We start from the raw sequence: 12,280 nt of genomic DNA on the forward strand, positions 1-12,280 counted from the left end.
TCCTCCCCACCAACTATAGTTCATATATGCAAACTGTTCAAATTCATCTTCGCCGACCACCGTTATGTCCTCTACGACCACCGTCAACTGAAACGCACAGATCCGTCGTCGAAGAACAGATCTATCGCAAGAACACAGTGAGATAAAGAGATCGCCGGCGAGAGCTCAGGAGGTCGAGAGAACACAACAAGAGAAGGTGCGATGAGAGAGGTCAGGGAAAGAGAGAGATGCAGTGGTTGCAAGAGCGATGACTGCAACAGTGGTCGATGGACGTTGGCCGGTGAAAGAGAGCCACCACCGTGAGTGTGTGAGAGAGAGAAGGCTAGACTTGTGTGGTTTTTTTCACGTTTGTTGAAAGAGAAATGATAACTAAACACAAAATATTGACACAAATACGACACCAGGGATAATTTTGTAATTTCCAGTAAAGTTTAATGGCAAAATTGAGATTTCAAGAAAAATTGAGGGGTATTTTTGTTAATTTGCTCCTATCTTTTATCTCTATCCGAACAGCCACCATCCTCCTACAGTCCTCCCGCCATCATCGCCACCATCAGATTCACGTAACATTAGAACCACAAATCATCAAATAAGGGAGGAGCCTTATGTCCCGTAAAAAACACATCACATAATGAGTTTCCTGTCAAAACCTGCAAGCCAAAATAAATATAGTTGAGGGTAGGGGTTGGTGTAGCATAAAAAGTAATATGTATTTAGGGGGATGTATTGGATTATGATTCTAAGGGATTTTAAAAGACTTTTTAATTATGAAAAAGTCTTGTGGTATTCAATCAAGACTTTTTGCATCTTAAAAAAAGTCTTGTAGTATTCAATCAAGACTCTTTGTCATTTTAAAAAAGTCTTGAGGTATTCAATCAAGACTTTTCATCACTTAAAAAAAGTCTCATGGTATTCAAAATCATTCAAATTTCGAAGGATTGTTTAATAAATTGGATTTTGATGGATTTTGTGGGATTTCGTAGTGTAATTTTAACAAGAAAAAGTCTTTCATGAAAAGATGAGATTTCTTGGGATTGTTTTTCATTTAAAAGTTACTATCTCTTTCTTCTCCCTCCCCCCTCTCTCCTTTCTCTCTTCGTCTCTCTATCTCTCCTTTTATCTCTCTCTCTCTCTCTCTCTCTCTCTCTCTCTCTCTCTCTCTCCCTCTCCCTCTCCCTCTCCCTCCTCTCTTCTCTCTCTCTCATCTCTCTTAGAAAAACTCAAACGACTTCTCTAATTTCAAACACAAAATGAGGGCTGACACAAATTTTTTTTTTTGAAAGATTTGTAAGGGTTGTCATAATTTTAAATATGTACAATTGAATATTGTGGGAATAACATTTTTAACAAGTCAATAACACATCTCTAACTCCAACCGTTACAAAAGTTATATCTGTAAAATGACTAAATCCGCGATATGTAGTTGCCTATCTAGCAACGACAGTGATTAACAGCTCAAAAATAATTTATCTGCTTGTGATGGACTGCAATATAGTCCTGCAGTTTGAGAACGTATATCCTGTTTGTACAATTTCACATTTACTCTATTGACCAAGTCCTTATAAGTAACTTGGTCATTTGTCTCTCTAATCACGGCCAACAATGCCATTGTCAAATGTGAACGGGAGTTATCTTTAGTGGTTCCATACTGCGCCATCTAGAGCTGTCAAAACGGGCGGCCCGGCCCTAGTAGCGGAGCCAGAAATTTTAGATTGTGGGGGCAATATTGACATACTTTAATGCTAAAAATAATATTTTACCAAAAAAAAAAAAACTACGTGCATGGTATTTGAGATTTGTTAAGCTGAAAGTAAAATAAACACCTTACCATAATATACAAATGAAAGAGAAATAACAATACTTTTATAAAAATTACTCTTATCAAGTATTGATGTATTAAAATTTTCATAATAAATACAAAGTGGAAGTTATTGACTTGAGAACAATGCAAGTATTAGTGTACTATCACAAAAAGTACTCCTTCGGTCCTAAAATGACCGGCCTTGTTTGATATATATACAATATTCACATAACATATTTTGACTCTATTTTCCTACTAATATATGTAAAGACAAATATTTGCATATAAGAGGTTATATTTGTCTCGATGAGTATTTTTAAAATATTAACTTTTTCTATAATTTTTGCTAATAGATAATTATAATTATTAAAGATCAAAATTGTGTATTGACTGACATATTTGAAACCTTCAACTAGACTAGACATTTTAAGACAGACGAAGTAATTAAGATTGCATTGAAAAGATTATTCAATTTGTAACAAAATTTTTATTACAAATAATCACTCGTTATAAGATGGAAGAAATATATATTATGATTAATTGATCTATTAGATATTAAGTAATTAGAATAGATTACTCAAGAAAAAGAATTTGGACTAGTTTTGATACGATGGGTATTTTTTTTATACTCAAGTAATGGCGGCAGTTAGTTGGCATAACACAATACCATATATACTAGAACTAGAATGAAAATTTTAGTGCAGGCATGTGCCCACAGAATGCTTGCTGTAGCTCCGCCCCTGCCCGGCCCGGTCGGGCAACGGGCTTTTTAGGGCCGGGCTAAAAAGCCCGGTTCGAATATGGGCTGGAAAATTGGGGCCCGAGCCAGGCCCTGCACGGGCTCCCGGGCTAACGGGCCGGCCCTGGCCCATATCTTTTTTTTTTCCTTTCAAAAATCAAAAAATAATTTTATTAAAATAAATAGCATCACAAAGCATAAGAAACAATAAACAAAATAGTATGCATAAGTAAGAATGCAACCTGACCTGTGAGAAGTAAGTTTTTTCCTCTCATTCTCTCCCTGTGAGAAGCTTTCCCTTGCCCGTCACCTCACCTGTTATCCACAATTTTCCATGGCCTCAATGAATCAACTCTCATTGAGTGATGAGGAGGAAGAGCTCGAAATCCAACCTGATATACCACCAACACAACTGGCTGATCCAAACCTACGAATTATAGGTCGATTTCTCACTAATCGTCCCATCCGTTCCTATATGATGATGCAGAAAATTGAAACATTTTGGAACCCGGTCCGCGGTGTCAAAATTGAGGAAATCGAACCAGGCTTATACTCATTCCAATTCTTCCATCATCTAGACCTGCAAAGAGTCCTCAAAAAAGGTCCATGGTATTTTGATAATCACCTCTTGATCCTAGATGTCATTCCAAATAACTCTGCTCCAAATCAAGTCGCACTCCAATCCGCTCCCTTTTGGATTCAGGTCCATGACCTCCCTGCAGGCTATATGTCCGAGAAAGTCGGGAAAGACATTGCAAATTTCATAGGTGAGTTCATTGAGTATGATGCAAAAAATAACTCCAACTATCTCCGCTCCTACATGAGAATCCGGGTTCTGTTAGATGTTACAAAGCCTCTAAAGCGCATGAAAAAGATAAAGAGGCCAGGAGGTGAATTAAGCGTCATCAAATTCAAATACGAACGTCTAGGCAACTTTTGTTACTTCTGTGGCATGCTTGGACACATAGAAGATTACTGTGAAAAGCTATACTCAATTGACTCAGACGACGGCATCAGATTATGGGGGCAAGAATTGCGTGTTGAGAAAAACCGTTCCAATGGCGGAGGGTACAGTAAGCAAAGAGACGGCGGCAATTCTGTGGCAGCAGCAGTTTCAGTTTCGGTTACGGTTCAGAATTGTAACAGCAGCACAGTAACAACCCAATCAAAAGTTGCAACGTCTGCGACTCTTGCGAATCTGTTACGCAACCCGCATTTAATGCGCTCATCAACAAGCATCAATTCAGCAGTTGCAAAACAGAATAATGAGGAGCAATTATTGGAAGAAAATAATGTGGCCATCATTGCAACAAAAGCAAAACGGTCAAGAGAGGTTAATGACAGTGAAAAGCCAATTACTGTCACGAGTCAGCAGCAATCACCAAGTGCAGACGTGGGCAACAACAGTGCCATGTCACCTGCAAGAATCCAGCACAACAACAGCATCAGTAACAGCACTCCCATGGAAATCACCCAAACTTCCAAGCATTTTTTATCGGCAGAGCCTGGCTCCCAGGCCTGCCGGGAGCAATGAGCATCATATCTTGGAACTGCCGAGGCTTAGGAAACGTTAAGGCAGTTCCTGCGATAAAAGACCTAATCCGTGTCTATAAACCGGATATTGTAATCTTAATTGAAACACTGGTTGATAGTAATAAAATTTCAGACTTATGCTACACGATTGGTTTTGATAATCACTTCTCTGTTGATCGAATTGGTCGAAGCGGCGGACTTGCTATCTTATGGCGCAACTCAATAAATTGTTCTCTGTTAAACTATTCGCAAAACTTTATCAATATGAACATCCAGGATCCTATCAATGGCAATTGGAGGCTCACTGCCTTCTACGGATACTCGGACTCAGGAAGACGTCGGGAATCCTGGGATCTTCTTCGGCATCTGAGCAGTCTATCAAATGATCCGTGGTGCGTCATAGGTGACTTTAACGACCATTTATCTTCAGCTGATAAACGTGGGGGTCCTGATCGTCCTCTGTGGCTTATAAGGGGCTTTCAAAATGCGGTAAATGATTGTAATCTCTTAGATTTACCGCTCCTAGGCTACCAATTTACGTGGTTCAAAAGCATTGGAACTGATCAATCAAAAGAGGCACGAATTGATCGGGCCTTGGTCTCCTCTTCTTGGCAAAATATATTTACAAATGCTGTCCTGCAGACTCTAGTCGCACCAATCTCTGACCATACCCCTCTCCTCTTGCAACTTGACCCTATACCATGGAGGCAACCGCACTATAGTTTCAAATTTAATAATTCATGGCTCCTCGAACCAGACCTCGTCGAATTGGTGAAGACAAACTGGGCACAATACCCTTCAACAAATCTCATCACAAAGCTGCAATATTGCGTTGATGACATGACAACTTGGAGTCGGAATTTCTCCCCAAATTTTAGGAGCCGAATAAATAAACAACGCTCCCAGATTGAAGAATTCAGAACTGAAGCAGATGATGCAACAGATCCACAAATACAACATATGCAACAAAACCTTGCAAATCTGCTGCTTCAAGAGGACAGTTACTGGAAACAACGATCAAAGGTCTTTTGGCTCTCTGATGGAGATACAAACAGTAAGTTTTTTCACGCCTCAGCTTCTGCCCGCCGTCGTAAAAATTCCATAAAAAAATTGCGTGATGAAACAGGGAATTGGTTAACATCCCACGACGATCTTTGTCAATTAGTGCGCAACTATTTCACTACTATGTTTGCAGCAAAGCAAGGTGACTATCAGGATATCATCTCTTGCATTCAGAACAAGGTTTCCTCCGATGATAATAACACTCTCACGCAACCTTTCACTGAGCAAGAATTTCATGACGCAATATTCAGTATGCATCCCGATAAATCCCCGGGACCAGACGGCTTGAATCCCGCCTTCTACCATCGATTTTGGAAGGAAATAGGAGGAGAATTATTTACTGTTGCTACCTCATGGCTCACCTCTGGCACCTTTCCCCCCGAGTTGAATGCAACACATATTGTTCTTGCGCCAAAGGGAGATAACCCAGAATCTATGAAGGACCTTCGCCCTATTTCTCTATGCAATGTCTTGTACAAAATAATATCAAAGGTTCTGGCCAATCGTCTTCGACCGCTGATAAGCAAATGGATTTCCTTGGAGCAAGCTGCTTTTGTCCCCTCCCGTTCCATCATGGACAACGCTCTCACTGCTTTTGAAATTCTCCACTACATGAAATGTAAGCATAAAGGAAAGATAGGTGAAGTGGCTCTAAAACTCGATATTTCAAAAGCTTTCGACAGCGTCAGCTGGTCTTACTTACAAGCCATCTTATGCAAGTTAGGTTTCTCCCCTCAATGGATATCATGGATGATGATGTGTGTCTCAAACGTTGAATACCATGTCATCCTCAATGGCGACCGCATCGGTCCCATAACTCCAGCAAGAGGTCTTAGACAGGGTTGTCCTCTCTCCCCATACTTATACATTATTTGCGCTGAAGGATTGTCCGCCATTATAAAGAATCATGAGCTGCGAGGTAAACTCCATGGTGCCCGAATTTGTCGTACAGCTCCGCCCATAAGTCATCTCCTTTTTGCTGATGATAGTTTTCTATTCTGTAAAGCAACTATTGAGGAAGCTCAGCAACTTAAAGATGTCCTTTCTAGTTATGAAAATGCTTCAGGTCAAGCGATTAATTTGAGCAAATCTGCCATAGCATTCAGTGCTAATACATCGCAAGACATCATTTCCAACATTACCGCCACTCTTGGTGTCCATAATAATATTGGCAGCGGTAAATACTTGGGATTACCATCCATGGTAGGTCGTAGTAAGAAGGCCATCTTCTCTTATTTAAAGGATCGAATATGGAAAAAATGTCAATCTTGGAGTGCCCGATCCTTATCTCGTGCCGGCAAAGAAATCTTGATCAAATCTGTTGCTCAAGCTATACCTTCTTACTGTATGGGAGCATTTCTCATTCCTACCTCCCTTTGTGATGAAATTGAGCGGATTATGAATTCTTTTTATTGGGGGTCAAAAAAGAATGGTCGTCGCGGTATCAATTGGATGCGGTGGGATAGACTCACACTTCACAAAAGCCTAGGCGGACTCGGCTTCCGAAACTTAGAAGCTTTCAATCTATCTATGCTCGGCAAGCAAGGTTGGAAACTCTTATCCGACTCCACCTCCTTACTCACTCGGGTTCTCAAAGCTAAATATTTCCCACGAAGGGATTTCTTGGATGCCAATCTTGGCCATAATCCAAGCTATACTTGGAGGAGTCTATGGAGTACTCAATCCTTACTTTCATTGGGCTATAGATGGAAGATTGGAGATGGATCTAATATTAATGTGTGGAGCATGCCGTGGATCCGCAACCTCCCTTCACTCAAACCATCTACACCACCACCCCCTCACTATGAAGACCTTTCGGTTAATGCTTTGTTGAATCCCGGTCTAAATTCTTGGAATAATACTCTTGTGCACTCGCTTTTTAACGCCACAGATGCTGCTACCATTTTATCAATTCCGTTGTTTGCTCGCACAAGAACTGATGTCCGGGTCTGGAAGGCAACGGTGGACGGAGCTTATTCTGTCAAATCTGCATACCGTACATGTTCAAATTTATTACTTGCTGCTGCCCCTGTTCGGAACAATGTATGCTGGAATTCTATTTGGAACATCAAAATTCCACCCCGGATTCGCTCTTTTATGTGGCGATTGGCTCACCAATGCTTGCCTACTAGAGTAAACCTTCTCACCCGAGGCATCCTTTGCGAAGAATCTTGTGTATGTTGTGACCTATTGGCGGAAACACATATGCATGTCTTCTTTGTGTGCTCAAAGGCAGTAAATTGCTGGGAACAAATTGGCATCCACAACATTATCCAGGAACTGCTCCCTACTGCTGATAATTTTACCACTATGCTTTTTGATTTGTTGAACAGGTTGTCTTCGCATCAACAATCCTTGACAGCGATGGTTTTATGGAGCTTGTGGAAAAACCGCAACTCTAAACTTTGGGAAGCCATAGATCACACCTCGTCCTTCATCGTCACCCGAGCAAAGGACACCCTCAACGAATGGAGTTGCATGCAAAGAGCAAAGTCACCTGCACACAATGCGGAACACCCTCCCAAATGGAGCAAACCACCGGTGGGCATTATAAAATGTAATGTGGACGCGGCTTCTTTCAACAATGATTCTATTAAGGGGTACGGTATGTGCTTTAGAGACTCTTCCGGACTATTTATGCTTGGCAAATCAGATTATTATTACTCCTCCACCACTATTCTAGAAGCCGAAACCATAGGCTTATTGGAAGCTATCAAAGTGGCCATATCAAACGGAATGCAAGCTGTTTGTTTCGAAACTGACTGCAAAGCTATATCTGATGCTCTTGCCACCACCAACATTCCTCAAAATGAATTTGGTGATCTCATATCTCAATGTAAAAGTCTCTTAATTAATAGAACCGACTTTGTAGTGTCGTATATAAGGAGGCAAGCAAATAAGGTTGCTCATAGTATCGCTAGAGCTTCCTTATCTAACTCTAGCCCCCATATTTTTAATGTTGTGCCAACTACTTTGTACCCATTAATTTTGAATGAAATGACTTAACTTTACCTTTGCTCAAAAAAAAAAAAAAAAAGTAAGAATGCAGTTTTTATTCAAAAAAAAAAGTACTGAAATACATGACCGGTGTTCTGAAACCTTTTTGAATGCAATAGTACTATTTTCATTCACAGATTGTTTTTGTTTGTACTTGCTGAATTTGTATATAACTTACATTGATGCAGCAGTGCATTGGTTAAAACTTTTATTTGCTGATTTGGGTATCTTAAGTTGATGTAGGGAGGTTCATACTAATGTGATCACATCATTACAATTTTTGTTAAAATGTGTATGGATAAAAATTGTATTTTCATATACACACACAAAGACAAAAAGAAAATTGTATTTTTTGACGGGCTTGCGAGCCGCCCGGAGCCCTAACGGGCCAGCCCTAATGGGCTGCTGGGTTTTTTGGGCCGGGCTAAAAAGCCCTGAAAAAATTCGGGTTGCAATTATTCGGCCCATGCCCTACATTTTATTCGGGCTTTCGGGCCGGCCCGTACGGCTCGGCCCATTTTGACAGCTCTAGCGCCATCTCATCACTTTGACATGAAGACACTAAAATGCCTAAATCTCTGGAAGATGGGATTTCTTCTATAGAGACAGGCTGCTCCGTTCTGACTATCAGTCTTTTGCTGTGTCTGATTTGTTCAGCCGCGCCTTCAATTAATCCTGCACTACGAAAGGAGTCGGCCACAAAAACGAACTCACACCCCTCGGGGACAAGTTCAGTCATCTGTCTCATCATAATATCTGCAACATAGGGACACATTCTGTCAACTCTAAAATAACCTTTACAGGTAAACAAAATAAATAGAGAAGAAATAAGAGGAATTCATCCCAAAAAGATGAAGGTAGTCTCTTTGATAGGTCAATACCTAATCTACTAACAATATATAAAAGCTGAAGTGCAACAAAATTTCACAATCGTCCTCTTTAAAACTCGTGATCTCTTTGATTTTATGTGCATTCATTTTGCAAAATTTAATTTAATTGTTTTTCAAAAAACAAATTAATTATGGATAATGGTCATCACAATTGTAACAAATTTCCACAGATAAATATGAAATTAATTAAATTGTTAAAAAAATTACGGATAATGATCATCACAAGTCTAACAAATTTTCCCGGATAACTATCAAATCAATAAATTTGTTTTTTAAAAAATTACATAAAAACAAATATTATGAAACACGCATATAACAATTTTCCACGCATATTTATTTTTTGAATGCAAAATTATTAAGTCTTCGAAATATTCTTAATTTTAAAATCTTATTTGTTTTTTTAATCTAATAACAATCCATAAAGAAAATTCTTTAAAAAAGATTAATATATAAAAATTGAAATCCAAGAAAATTTCATAATTATCCTTTTTAAAAGCCAATATATTATCATGATAATTACGGACGACTATCTTTTCAATTCCACACAACAAATTTAAATATCTACTTTTACTACTAATCTACTACTACTACTACTATAATAAGAAAATAAGAAAATCTTACTCCAGTAAATTTCATAATTATCCTCGATAAAACTCATAACCTTCTTAATTATATGGGTTCAATCGTCATTTCACAAAATAAAAATTTAATTTATTCATCTTTAAAAAATTATTATATATATTTTTCTTTATCTTCCTAGCCGAACTTATTTTCTATGTATCGTCATTTTTCGGATTTATTACTTCCAAGCCTAACTAATTTTCTATATTGTCGTTCTGTATATTTATCACTTCAGAGCCTCTATATCGTCATTTTGTAGATTTAGCACTTCCAAGCATAACTAATTTATTCATGACTATTTTCAAAATCAAAATTAACATAGTTTTTCTATTAAATAACTTTTTATTTTATATGCAAAACACTGTTCAATGTTTGTACCGCGCCCGTTGCAGATTTTAGGTACTTATATGTGCATAAACAAATTTTTATACATATATATGAGAAAGTCGATATGATAAAATTTTGAAAACTTATTTCTCAAAAAAAATGAAAACTCATGACTATTTTTAAAATATAAACATGAATGTAGTGTTTCTATTAATTAACTTTTTATTTTATATGCAAAACATCATTCAATGTTTGCACCACACCCGTTATAGATATAGTTGTGTTATCACATAAGTTATAGATATAGTTGTGTTATCACATAATCATGCAAAACAATAGTCATGCACCACTCATGACTATTTTGAAAATCCAATAATCATGAAAAACAAATGACCCTAAAACAATACAATGTATTTCGCGTATTTTCACACGCAGATGGTAGCTAGTTACACTTTGTTTTTTACAAATGTATAAGTTACATTTGTTGGACATTAATTAGGGTCATTAGAAAATTGATCCATGAGCCATTGGCAAATTTGTTGAACATTAGTTTTAATATAGTTGTAAATATAGGATATTAATTTTAGGCTTGGAAGTGATAAACCCAACAAATTAATTAATTGGCCTTGTAGAGCTTATCGGGAAAAAAACTGGCTTTTTAGAATGTGACAATTTTTTATTTATTTTTTCTCACAAATATCTCACGTGCTCATGTTTATAAAGTCAAAAATTTCATATATAATCTTTTAACAAAAAAATCATATATACTCATGTTAATAATTCAAACTTCTTTTGCACTCATAGGAATTAGTTAGGCTTCTAAATGATAAAGCAAAAAAAAAAATTAATTGGCTTTTTAGAGCTTATCGGAAAATAAAAACAGGTTTTAGAATGTAATAAATTTTCAACATACTCATAGGAAATTAGTTAGGCTTAAAAAATAATAGAGTAAAAAAAAGTTAATACATCAAATTAGTTAGCTTTGAAGTGATAAACTTGCAATATTTAGGGATTTAGTTATGCTCGGAAGATAAACCTAATTGAAAACTCAATAATCATGCAAAACAAATGACCATAAAACATAAAATATATTTCGTGTGTTATCACACACGGAGGGTAGCTAGTTACACTTTGTTTTTTACAAATGTATTAGTTACATTTGTTGGACATTGATTAGGATCATTAGAAAATTGATCAATGAGCCATTAGAAAATTTGTTGAACTTGTAAATATAGGATATTAGTTTTAGGCTTGGAAGTGATAAATTCAACAAATTTATTAATTGACCTTGTAGAGCTTATCGAGAAATAATTGAATTAGAGTTTATCCCAAAAAAACTGACTTTTTAGAATGTAACAAATTTTTATTGGTTAGTTGTATGAAATTTATGCCCTGATTATCTTAAACTAGTGTAATGACCCGTGCCAAGCACGGGAAAATAAAAAACTTTTTTTTTATCAAATGTATAGATTTTATATTATTTTAACTTAAATTTATGAGTGGTTATAATTTAAATGTGATATGGAAAAAAATATCATCTTAATTTTGTTTATTTTGTATACATTTCGAAATATCTAAACATTGCACATAACGATTAAAGTATTTGGAGTTATACTTATACTAATTATTTGTAGTTTAAGATGTTGATCATTCTTAATCTTAGCAAACATTAGATTTTTTTATATAACAGTCAGTGTCACATGCATACACGTAGTCGGTAAATGCAAACGTTAACTTTTTTACGGGTGTGTATAAATATAGTTTGGGCTACAGAAACGCCGATTGTTATTTGTATTTAATTTTTACAAAACCAATTGTCTAATGTAAATATTGTATTTTAGGGTAACAACGATGTAAAAAAAAGGTTTCGCGGGTTGTTAAACCTGAAAAGTGCATCAATTAAAAGTTAATGGCAGGAGGATCTGCTTATATAGAAATTGCATGTCCTGTAATGAGTAGTACGCCTTACAAAGAAATTAAAAAATAAAATGACTTCCAAACAATACACAACTTTAGTTTTCTAAATTATAGCAACAACAATTCTAAAACATAACCAATGATCATACTTTTTGAAAAACTTCACGATACACAACATTTGTGGTCTCCTTGCAAACATTATTATCTTCATCCAGGATGAGCAGCTTCAAACCTTTTCTAGAATTAACTCGAGAGACAGCGACATAAAGTTGTCCATGCGTGAACACGGGCTTAGGAAGATAACCCCCGACTCGAGATAAAGATTGACCCTGACTTTTATTTATTGTCATTGCAAAACAAAGCGTCAATGGAAATTGCCTGCGCCTGAATTTG

The sequence above is a fragment of the Medicago sativa genome, chromosome 3 (assembly GCF_051527215.1).
Source record: "Medicago sativa cultivar Bolivia chromosome 3, Bolivia_mono, whole genome shotgun sequence".
NCBI classification, from domain to species: Eukaryota; Viridiplantae; Streptophyta; class Magnoliopsida; order Fabales; family Fabaceae; genus Medicago; species Medicago sativa.